Genomic DNA, 10,005 nt, shown 5'->3' with positions numbered 1-10,005 from the left:
AAGCTTCTACTGATCTCCCACCTTCCCATATCTGAAAGGCCTCATCAGAAGAAAAAGATTCAAAACCTTCATATATTTTTTTCAGTATTCTGAACTGAACATTGTGGCTCAAATATATGGTGAGAAGCACTCAGGAAGGAGGAGATGCAACAAAATATGGCAAGAATTACAGTTAATAATGCAAATTCATTGATGGACTAGATTCTGATCCTTTTCTCACATTAAATAATGGCTCACTGCCATGGAGTAGGATGCAACGCCTCTTGCAAAGAAGAATACTATAAGAAATCCATGATATGACATACAAAAGCAAAAGTCACATAATGGCATCCTGGAAAAATATCCTTGCTAGAGGAAAGCTGGCAGAGTCTTATCTCCCCAGAATATCTGCCTGTCTTTTAGTTCATATTACAGTAGCCCTAAGGGTGGCCAGACCAAAATTAGAGTTTCACTGCCTTTCCTTGGCAGATGTGCACAGTAACCTTGTCTTGGAGCCTTTATGATCCAAACTGACAGGAGACATGCAGAAGATGGGAGCAGATGATCCTAATTTCTGTATAAGGAAACTCTAAATCAGTTCTTCTGTACAAGGAATCTCTAAACCAGTTGGGATGTCTTCAGGCTTGTGGAGTCCTGTCTCCTAGCTCCACCACCTCCTTAACTGATGATTTTTTTCTATGGAAATATATCACTACATCTAGTAACACCTCACACTTCTGTAGCCTCCTCTATGACAAGGTCACAAAAGAGCTCCCAAAGGAAGGGAATCACCAAACACTACATGGTCAGCTGGAGTACAGAAAAACAGTTAATGCCATCAGGGGAACACTGGCTGTACAATGGGATTCACCTCATTGCCCAACAACTCATGAGACAATGGAACTAAAATGTGGAATATCCCCTGTAGCTGCAGGCAGCCCTGCTCACCCCAGCACCAGTGCAGACTTGCTGGGCAAGGTAAGGAGAAGGTACAGTGCCCCAAGGGAAACACTTTGTCCCATGCTTTCTGGCTCTGGCCCAAAGCAGAAAGCAAGGGGAAAGTTATTTCAGTATGACAGGTTTTGGTCAAACTACCTCCTTGGCTGCTTAGGAGAGCACATTGTTGCACCTCCCATCCCTGGAACTTCTGAAGCCACCAGGCACCCCATGCATTCATTCCCTGCCTCCACCTCTGCTCTTGCGATGCAATGATACAAAGGCAAAGAAAAAATGTGGTTAAAAGAGCTTATTTGGCATAAGTAAGAAATCACAGGAGACTGTATGTTACCCAGTTGGAGTGGGTAACTTCATCATGAATTTTTATCTATACTGTTGTGGTGCAAATTCCCTATCGAGTGGACTGCCTGAGAGATGCTGCTCTGCCTCCCTACCCACAAAACCGGGTGCTGACCTGCTGCCCCATGCTTTGAGCACCTCCCTTACCGCAGAAAATAAAGCCTTCCTTTACACCACTCATCTGTTCAGTGGCAGATGGCATTCATGAGATGATGCATGGGCACATGCTATGCACATGCTACACATACATCATTGAATACACATGCCCCACACAGCAAACCAAAACCCAAAGCTTATCATGTCATGAAGAGTAAATAGTTCTTGTTAGATATAATATATGGCATGCACATTTTTCTGCTTCCCATTCTTCACTATACTCAGATAGGGCAAAGTGACTTTCAGTGAGCTCAAGTTTGCCTTTACAACTTGTGTTTTGCATTCTTTGAGTTCAGTCATCCAGTCCTAACTGCCCCCTCCCTTCCCTGCACTAAGTGCCAGCTTGTCTATGCTATCCCCCTGACTAAGGCTTCCCATTTGCTTCTGCAATCCTTGCTTCTGATCATCCAACACCTGGTTTTGTGCTGCTTGTGGTAACTTTCCACTCTTTTAAACCACACACAAAACCTGGAAAAACTGGTTTCTGTAAACTTTAGGTAACCCTTTGTGCCAAGCCTATTTCTAACTCAGTAGTGGAACATGATGGTTTAATGGTCAGGATTGTTCCCAGCAGAGAAGTTAAAGACCATTTATGGAGGAGAGGAGAGAGGGGAATTCAGACTCAGTTACATTTGGCTGCAAACTTCCTATAAAATTTGTGTTAAGATTCATGTCATACGTTTATAGGGAGCTATTTCCAAGGAAGCACACCAAGTGTGTTAGCATGTCATTGTGAGTTAGAAAGCTTTTATTTGGCTGGAGATTGAGCTGTTCCAAAGATCTGTGACTGATGGCTCATCACAAGCTTGAGCATTGAATCATTATTAATACTGTTATCAGGAAAAATTTTGCACTCACGGAAGAGTGGCTGGAATAAGTCTGCATAAATTATGTGTGGAATGGTGTCAGTGTAGACTGAATCTTGCTGTAGTTTCACACTTGTAAGCCACTATTTCTACTTAGTAGAAACACAAAGTCTGAGCCAACACTAAAAATCCAGCAGAATTGTTACAGTTTTTACAGTAGATATGTTTGTCCTGGTCAGAGACCCTTCATTTATCACAGTCTGCATTTTTGTACAGGCGAGTTGAGCTCCCTCAGCTCTCGACTGTGACAAAGCAGCCTCACATAAATGAGTCCTTCTGCTCGTAGGAAGCCAAGGACTCATAAGGAAACACAGCTAGAGGGTCACAGGATGTTGGTAAAGGGATGTCTGCGTGGGATGTAAGTAAACTACAAAGAGCTACAAACACACTGAAATCAAGACAGGAAGCATCTGTGGGGGTCACTGAGGAGCCATGGAGAACTCAATCCATTCGATATTTTCTGAGTCATGAAATTTTTTAATGCAATTCAGGGCTAGTTTTTCACTAAAAATATTTTACTTATTTTTCATTTTATTCTTCTGTCATCGGTACTTCTACTGGTCAAATTAGATCTTGTGTCAAACAAACTGTCTTCAAAGCTAAGGAAAAAAAGAAAAAGCAATTAGAATCTAAAGGGTACCCTCTTAAATGCTTGAAATCTGAGTGCTTGCAATCTCTTGAGAGGCAAATGGCCTGTCGAGGAGAAAGACTTCAGATTCATGGAAGGAGTGTGATTTGGAGGAAGTCTAGCAGCTATGCAAATAAACCTCTGTGAAGTTCTCCAAGAGGTTTCAAATTGAACACAAAAATAAGTGAAACCATACATTCCTTTATCCCTTCAGTTTTTTACCTTTAGATCTTTAACCTTTCTAGTTTGGACTTTTTCAGCAGGTTACACCTTTATATTGATTTTCTTGCCCGTTCTATCCCATTTTAATCAAGCTGTGAGAACAGTCATGGCAAGCACCAGCAGAGCCCACCACCCACCACCCATCCTCTCAGCTGTGAGTGAATACCGTTCTGAAGAAGTGAATAAAGACTGCAATAAACAGTAAATCCCTAGTAACCTGTACAAGAAATTTGGAGAAGGCAGCAGAAAATGTGTTGCACAGAATAAACCTAAGCTGATGTCAATATGACCAAGTGCATTTTTTCCATTTCTCACTTCCATGATTCTGTAGCACATGAGATCACCTTCCTTTTTATAAATGATAGAAACTTCTGTCTGGGGTATTGTTTCCACAAGGTCCAAAGACTGCATGTTTCTCAGCACTGATCTTAAGTTAACCCTGCACTGCAAATGCATCCTAAATTTGTTCAGCTTCTCCCATTTTTGATTCTGCTATTAGAACTATGCAAGAAATGGATTTTTTCCCTTAGCTATAGCACAATAGACACTATTTAACAAAGACATTGTTAAACCAGCAGCACTGTGCATATGGGAAAAATAGGCTAAAAGGTCAATGAATAATGATGGATCCTGTCAGAAGACCTCTTAAAAGAAGAGAAGCTATCAAGCAAGGTCAGAAAGCATAAGTTTTCCCTCTTAAAAGAAAGGGCTTTTTTAAAAAAAGGCAGTTAGAAATCAACAGCAGTGGTACAGAAACAACAGTAGCATCTGTAAGGGAAGTAACATTGTTCTGTGCCAGTGACACCCACCCAACTTGATAAAAGTTTCATTCAAACAACAGTCTCTTTTATTAAGACTTGCAGAACAAAGTATGCATAAGGCAGCCTAAAGTGTTTTTGCTATGAGTATATGGAAAAAGTGGCAGGATCTTTCACTTGGCTTGTTCCAGTGGGATTGAGAGTTGTATATCTCAACTAGGTGGGAGGAAGGTGATCAAATACATTGATTAGCTGGTATTTATACAGGATATCTGTATCAAGAAGTGTAAGGCAGCATAGACACAGAGTGCAGACACCGAGTTCAGGACATAGCAGAAGAGCAACAACTCAGATCTGGTTAAAGCTTAGCATGATCAAAAGCACTTTGTAAACTAAGGGTGGCAATATTCAAAGTCTGGAAATTAAAATCAGCCAAATAAAGCTGGTGCTGAGTAACACGTTCCTGTAAGCTAATAATTTTGGTTTTGTTGTTGTTGTGGCTTTGCAGGGGGCTGCTTTGACAATAGGAGATCAGCAAATGCAGTTTCAGCACCTGACCTATGTTAGCTGCTAAGCTGGGGTGGTAGCACAAAGGGGTGGGCTGCACAGCAAGAAGCATCTTGCAATACAGCACTCAGTACAGTCTCGGATCAAGATCAAAGGTAAAGCTTTAGCTTCAAATCACAGGCTTACCATTCACATAAAAGATATCTTGCAGAGAATCTTTTGCTTCTTCAGTTTTTCATTCATTATATAACCTGTTATCCTTAGAAGTACAGGTTCACATGACAAGCCTTTACAAACATAACTGATTATCAAGATACAATCATTGCTATATTTAAAATACTCCTTCAAATGGAAGACTGGGAATAATTCACAATTCAGTGTTTCTTGGCCTATTTCAGAGTCCAGCCTTTGCAAATCATGGCCCTTGCACCTAAAATAACACTTTCAGCTCAGTTGTCAAATATCATCACAACTGCTAAGGGTTATATTGACATGAGAATGAAATGTACACCTGCTCCTTTCCACTGACTGCCCCACTAGCTGCTAGCCAGGCATCACAGACCATGGACAGGCCAGATGCAGTTTGGGAGCCTTAGATGCTAGTCTGCTGTCGGTCACCTTAGTGCTCCGTCATAAAACATTTGACTTGTGCCAGGGGAATATACCCTTTTTCACTCACAATCTGTGCAGTGCTGCTACCACGGGTGGATAGTGGAAGAACATTTACAAACAGCAGGATATAGATAGAATATCTGAAAACATGAGCTTGCACCAGAATAAAAATAGTAGTCACATCCCTTTTATGCGTGACATCAAACCCAGAATGGAAAGTACTTTTCAGAAGATTGTTTGACTTTATGTAGGTACATTTTGAGTCTCTCAAAATGCTACACATAGACTTGCTGCTGTGTCAGTGTTCTACCTCATTCATGGATATTATTAAACACCTTAAAAACATGTTTATCAAACCTAACATTTATGATATTGGGCTCTATCTTTAAGGCTTGCCATTCACACAGCTACAGCTTTCAGGGAGCTCTTGTTCGGTGTTTCATTCATTAAGCTGCACGCGGCAGTCATTACTGACAATTGTCTGCTGGTGCTACCCACACCGCGGCTCTGTGTGCAATATGAGTCACTCACTGCAAGCTGCAGCTCCAAGCAGAATTTCTTCATCCTGCAGTAACCACATACTTTGTTCCAGATTACCTTCTTTCCTTTTGAGTAGGCAGAATTAGTGAAGTGCAATTAGTGATAATGCCATTTGTCTCCAGGGTCATAATTTTTCTTAAAGCATTTATTCTTTTCAGTACCTCTCATACTACACCAAAAAAGCTGCTGGAATAGTGGCATGTAATAGTCACAGATGCCAGAAGAAAGATGCATCTCTACTGCTGAAAGGAAGAATACTGGCCCACGAGAATTTGATTCAATATGTAAAAATATTTCTATTGCAGTTATAATTTAGTCCAGTTCCACTGCTCTCTTGTGAAAATACCTTCCTACTCTCTATCAGGAGGGAACAATTATTTGGCACCTTTCTCTTTCTCTTCCAGTGCTGGAGGATAATGCCAGCAGTAAACAGACAGTGCTTTGTCCTTTTTAAAAAACTATCTATTTGCAAGCATTCATTCTAAAAACCTGGGTGTTGGAGAGAGCAGATTATCTGTCTGCTGTTTTTCAGGTTTTACATTTTTTTCTGCTCCAGTTCCTGGTTAGATACCATCTCTCTCCCTTTCCATTTACTCCAAGTATAAACAAAGTAGATAGGTGTTTTTATTGAGCAAATAATTCCTAACGCCTCAAATAAATGGGAGGGTGATTTTTCCTGCTTTCCTCATGAGTACAGCAGGGTAAGTTACCTTTACATTCTTCAGGTGAAGCCACATTTCAGCTCTTTTATGTTCAGATTCGAACAGCATATAGATTTATGCGAAGTTAATACACATTGTGCCTCTTACTCCTGGCATCTGTCCTCATGCAGATGCTTTTGCATATCATTCTTTTAACCTGTGGGAAAATTAAAGAAAATTAGCAATGGCTTTATATGACAAGCCAGATACAAATAAATCAGAGTTCACCCTCAGTGTTTCCTTGGGCTTTTTTCCCCCCATATTCTCTTTGCTACAAAACCCATGGTTGAGAGACATATTTGCTCGTGTGAAAAACTGAAACCGAAGAACAGCAATCTATTCCCAGGTGGCAAAACACACCCGCCCCTCTGAGGCGGCTGGGACTGGCCCATGAATTGAACTGTACTTATCAACAGATAAGGCTGAAACCCAGCCTGGAGGTTTGCTCAAAACAAGGCAGACTGAAAGTACAGCTCTCAGACACTACCGAACATGGCATCGTGATGGGAGGGGCAGTGCTTTATCTGCTGTTGATCTCTCAAAGCGCATTAACTGCAGAATTGCCTCAACTTCATCAGTTCCTTCACCTTCTCCTCTGTCAAACTGCCCACGGTTTGGTGCAGAATAAGCATGTTCAGCAAGGACCTGGTGGCTTTTACCAGTTTATCTCATGTCCCAAGGGTACACACTGTTCTTTTCTTTAATCCTCTAAGGGAGGGTAGCAATGCCTCACAGTCAGAAGATTTAAAGGAATGGAAGTATGAAGGAGGTTCCTATCCAAAAGTCACATCCAAAAGAATTACAGCTGTGCAGCATACAGCTAAACGAAGTGCTCTGAAGGCGCTGGAAAAACTCCCACTCTCACTGCTGAGACCTATATAGCACCAGGGTGGCAGAGCCAGCTTTTTCCCTGTAAAACCTGTCCAAACCTCTCATCACAGTGAGTGGACCCCAAAAGCAGAGGTCTCTAGCCCTCTGGCTCCTGTAACCAGATCTCCATAGCTCCTCAGAGGAGTACTTCCGCCAGGCAGCCCTCAGGTGCTGGTGGGTGTCTGCAGCATGGGGTAAGCTGGGGTAAACTGTTTTTGCTTGTATGAAGAAACCAAGCACAGATTAGCTCCTCTGTTTAGGGCTCTTGAAAGGTACCAGTGCGTGCCCCCACACCAGGTTCATCATGTTAATCAGAACCATAAGCTCTGCCTGTGTTTCCTTTTGCCTTTCTAACCTTGTAGTTGTATCACAGTGTCCTGGCTCCACTTGGCTTTGACAAGAGTAACCAGATGCAGCTCCTGCATGGCAAAACCAAAAGTTTTATTTTGGCATGGATGAGAAAGCAGACTGCAACTTTGAGAGAGTCACTGAAACAAAACCCTCCAGGTCAATTAAAACTGGTAAGTCCTGGCCTGGTTGGGAATAGATGGGATGGATTGTAAGAAGTTCTGTGGGCTGAAGTTGTACACTATGGTCAGATGTGTGCAAACTGCTCACACCAACTGGTGTGGACAGTCCCCACTGGGTTGCTTCTGTGAGGAAGAACAATCTCTGGACAAATCAGCTGTCCTCTGATGCAATCACACCTACTTACAAACCTCTTTCTACCAGCTCTCAGCTGTGGCAAGTGCTCCCAGTTTCACTTTTCCAGGCCTATACTATCAGTCCTGGCTTATTTTTTTGTCTCTCTATTTCTCAAGCATTTACTCCACCTTTGAACAGGGGAAAAAAACCAACCCAAGCCTCCTTCCCTCTTTCTGCCTTCCAGCATTAGTGAAAACGCTTTACCCACAATACAAATTCAAGAATAACGTCAAATACACTTTTAAGTTTAGGCAGCAATTTAAGTGTGCTTTGGCTACAGGCCAAGCTGGGCAGGGAGGGCAAGATTCCCCTAACTGCAGACTAAGCAGGCGCTGGTACCAGCATTAGTCACTCTGAATCCTTTTTATAGCAGAGAGGAGCAAACATTTCCAGGGGAGGATTCATCTGACCTACTATTACACTGACCTATTATAGGTGAGATTAATCACACCCTTGAGATGTGCTGCTCTTCCTAGTTGCAGGGGGAGCCCAAGGCAATTAGCTTGGCTGCTTTATAGACACTTAAGACATCCCAAATGAACCTCAGGTGCACGGGTCTCAGATATCTGTCACCTACCCTAATGCTGCTGTGGTGTCACCTTTTCGTGTTTTGTTTATGCTTCCATGATGTGAATGTGTCTATTCAGCGTGTTCTGAATGCTCCTGATTCTCTGGTGCTTCCATGCTGTTAGTTTTGTGTCCCCCTACAGAGAAGGTTGCATTTATCATTAGGGTGAAATGTCATTTCCTTACCTATCCACGCTTGTGATGCTCTGGTGGTAGGTGTACGTCCCTGGGAACCAAGAACAAAAGGTGACCAGAATGCAAAGCTAGCATGGTGATTACTGATGTATCAGGTAACACAGCACAGCTGGTAGAGAGAGAGATGTCCCCTGGGTAGCTAATGGCTGCCCCTGTAAATAAACCCTCAGGGAAAGACCCTCTGCACCTAAAGGCTTCTAATTTCTGCCATTTACACTGGGTGGCTCAAGAAAACATATTACCATTCCTGACATACCTTTCCCCCCGCAGGTACCCTTAAGCCATAGAAGCAGTAATGACTATAGTACTGCCACATCCCTGGAGCAGGACCTTTGTCTTAAGAGCAGGAGAGAGGGGGGAAGACAAAGTACACTCCCTGAACAATATTTGCAGGGAAAAACATGTGTGGAGGTGACTGGGGGAAGAGCTAGGGCGTACTAACCATAACAATTGCAGCCTAATTCACTCAGAGGAAGACAGAAGAAAAAAATTAACAGCAAAGGCTGAGCAGAGGACACAAGGGAATCAACTTGTGGAGGAGCTTTCAGTGTTGTGAGAAATACACATTTCCATAAATTGCAGACCAGGAAGCTGGGAAAATTCAGCTCAGAGCATCCTTAGATAGAGGATGCTCAGAGCATCCTTATTGCACTGTGCAAGACACTGCCAAGGCCAGCATTGCCAGTACCCACTGCTCCTTTTTGGGGGAAGCATTTCTGACTGTGCTTATTCAGCAACATTGAGAGACCCCTATCAGGGTAGATCAGTAATGCTCCATTACGTGCACTGCACACAGAAACACAGCAACTTCTGTATGGAAGAGATGTAGTAATATTGCAAGGGAGGGTAACTTGGGCCAGAGAAAGCCACAGCAGCTCCTTTGTCAGTACTGTGTCCCACCTTCAGACACCCTTCTTTTGTCCCCTCTGCATGCTGGTCCTTGCTGGTTGTTGTAAACCTCCCTAGGGCTTGAGGAATGGGAGGGCAGCAAGACCAACACAGCCTTTTGTGAAAGAGTGGCCAGAGCAGCTTGAGATCACACTTCTGAGACACCCTGCAAAACTTTAAAGCCACCTTTCAATAAGCTGCATTGGAAAATATCTGATATTTCCTAACAGTTTTTTCTTAGCACCTAGCTTGTTGGGTTTTGACACTTTTGATCTTGTTTGATTATTTATTTCCATTTTACCAGAAACTGTATTCTAACTCTTCTAGTTTTGAAGTGCTTCTTTCTGACAAAATTTCTCCCTCTATTTCACTGGACATCTTTTCAACTTTACTCTCTAAATGAGTTTGATGCAAGATATTTTTATCTGATGGTTTAGAGTCAAAGGAGTCAACGGTGGGTTTTCTTTTCTTTCTGAAAAATCCCAATTCAAGACAACTAGATTTGGTTTTGTCTT

The 10,005-nt window shown here is 42.5% G+C and overlaps 1 long non-coding RNA gene across 1 annotated transcript; it reads right to left on the bottom strand.

Moving 5' to 3' along the window:
* Positions 1–2,637: 2,637 nt before the first annotated feature.
* On the bottom strand, positions 2,638–7,561 carry LOC138117993 (uncharacterized). Its single transcript, XR_011154937.1, has 3 exons — positions 7,491–7,561; positions 6,275–6,422; positions 2,638–2,896 (listed from the first exon to the last, which is right to left on the bottom strand). It is a non-coding gene; the product is annotated as an uncharacterized lncRNA (long non-coding RNA).
* Positions 7,562–10,005: the final 2,444 nt, after the last annotated feature.

This window comes from Aphelocoma coerulescens, chromosome 1 (assembly GCF_041296385.1).
Source record: "Aphelocoma coerulescens isolate FSJ_1873_10779 chromosome 1, UR_Acoe_1.0, whole genome shotgun sequence".
NCBI lineage: Eukaryota > Metazoa > Chordata > Aves > Passeriformes > Corvidae > Aphelocoma > Aphelocoma coerulescens.
The sequence above is the reverse complement of the archived record's forward strand: the minus strand, read 5'-3'. Positions and strand labels throughout refer to the sequence as shown.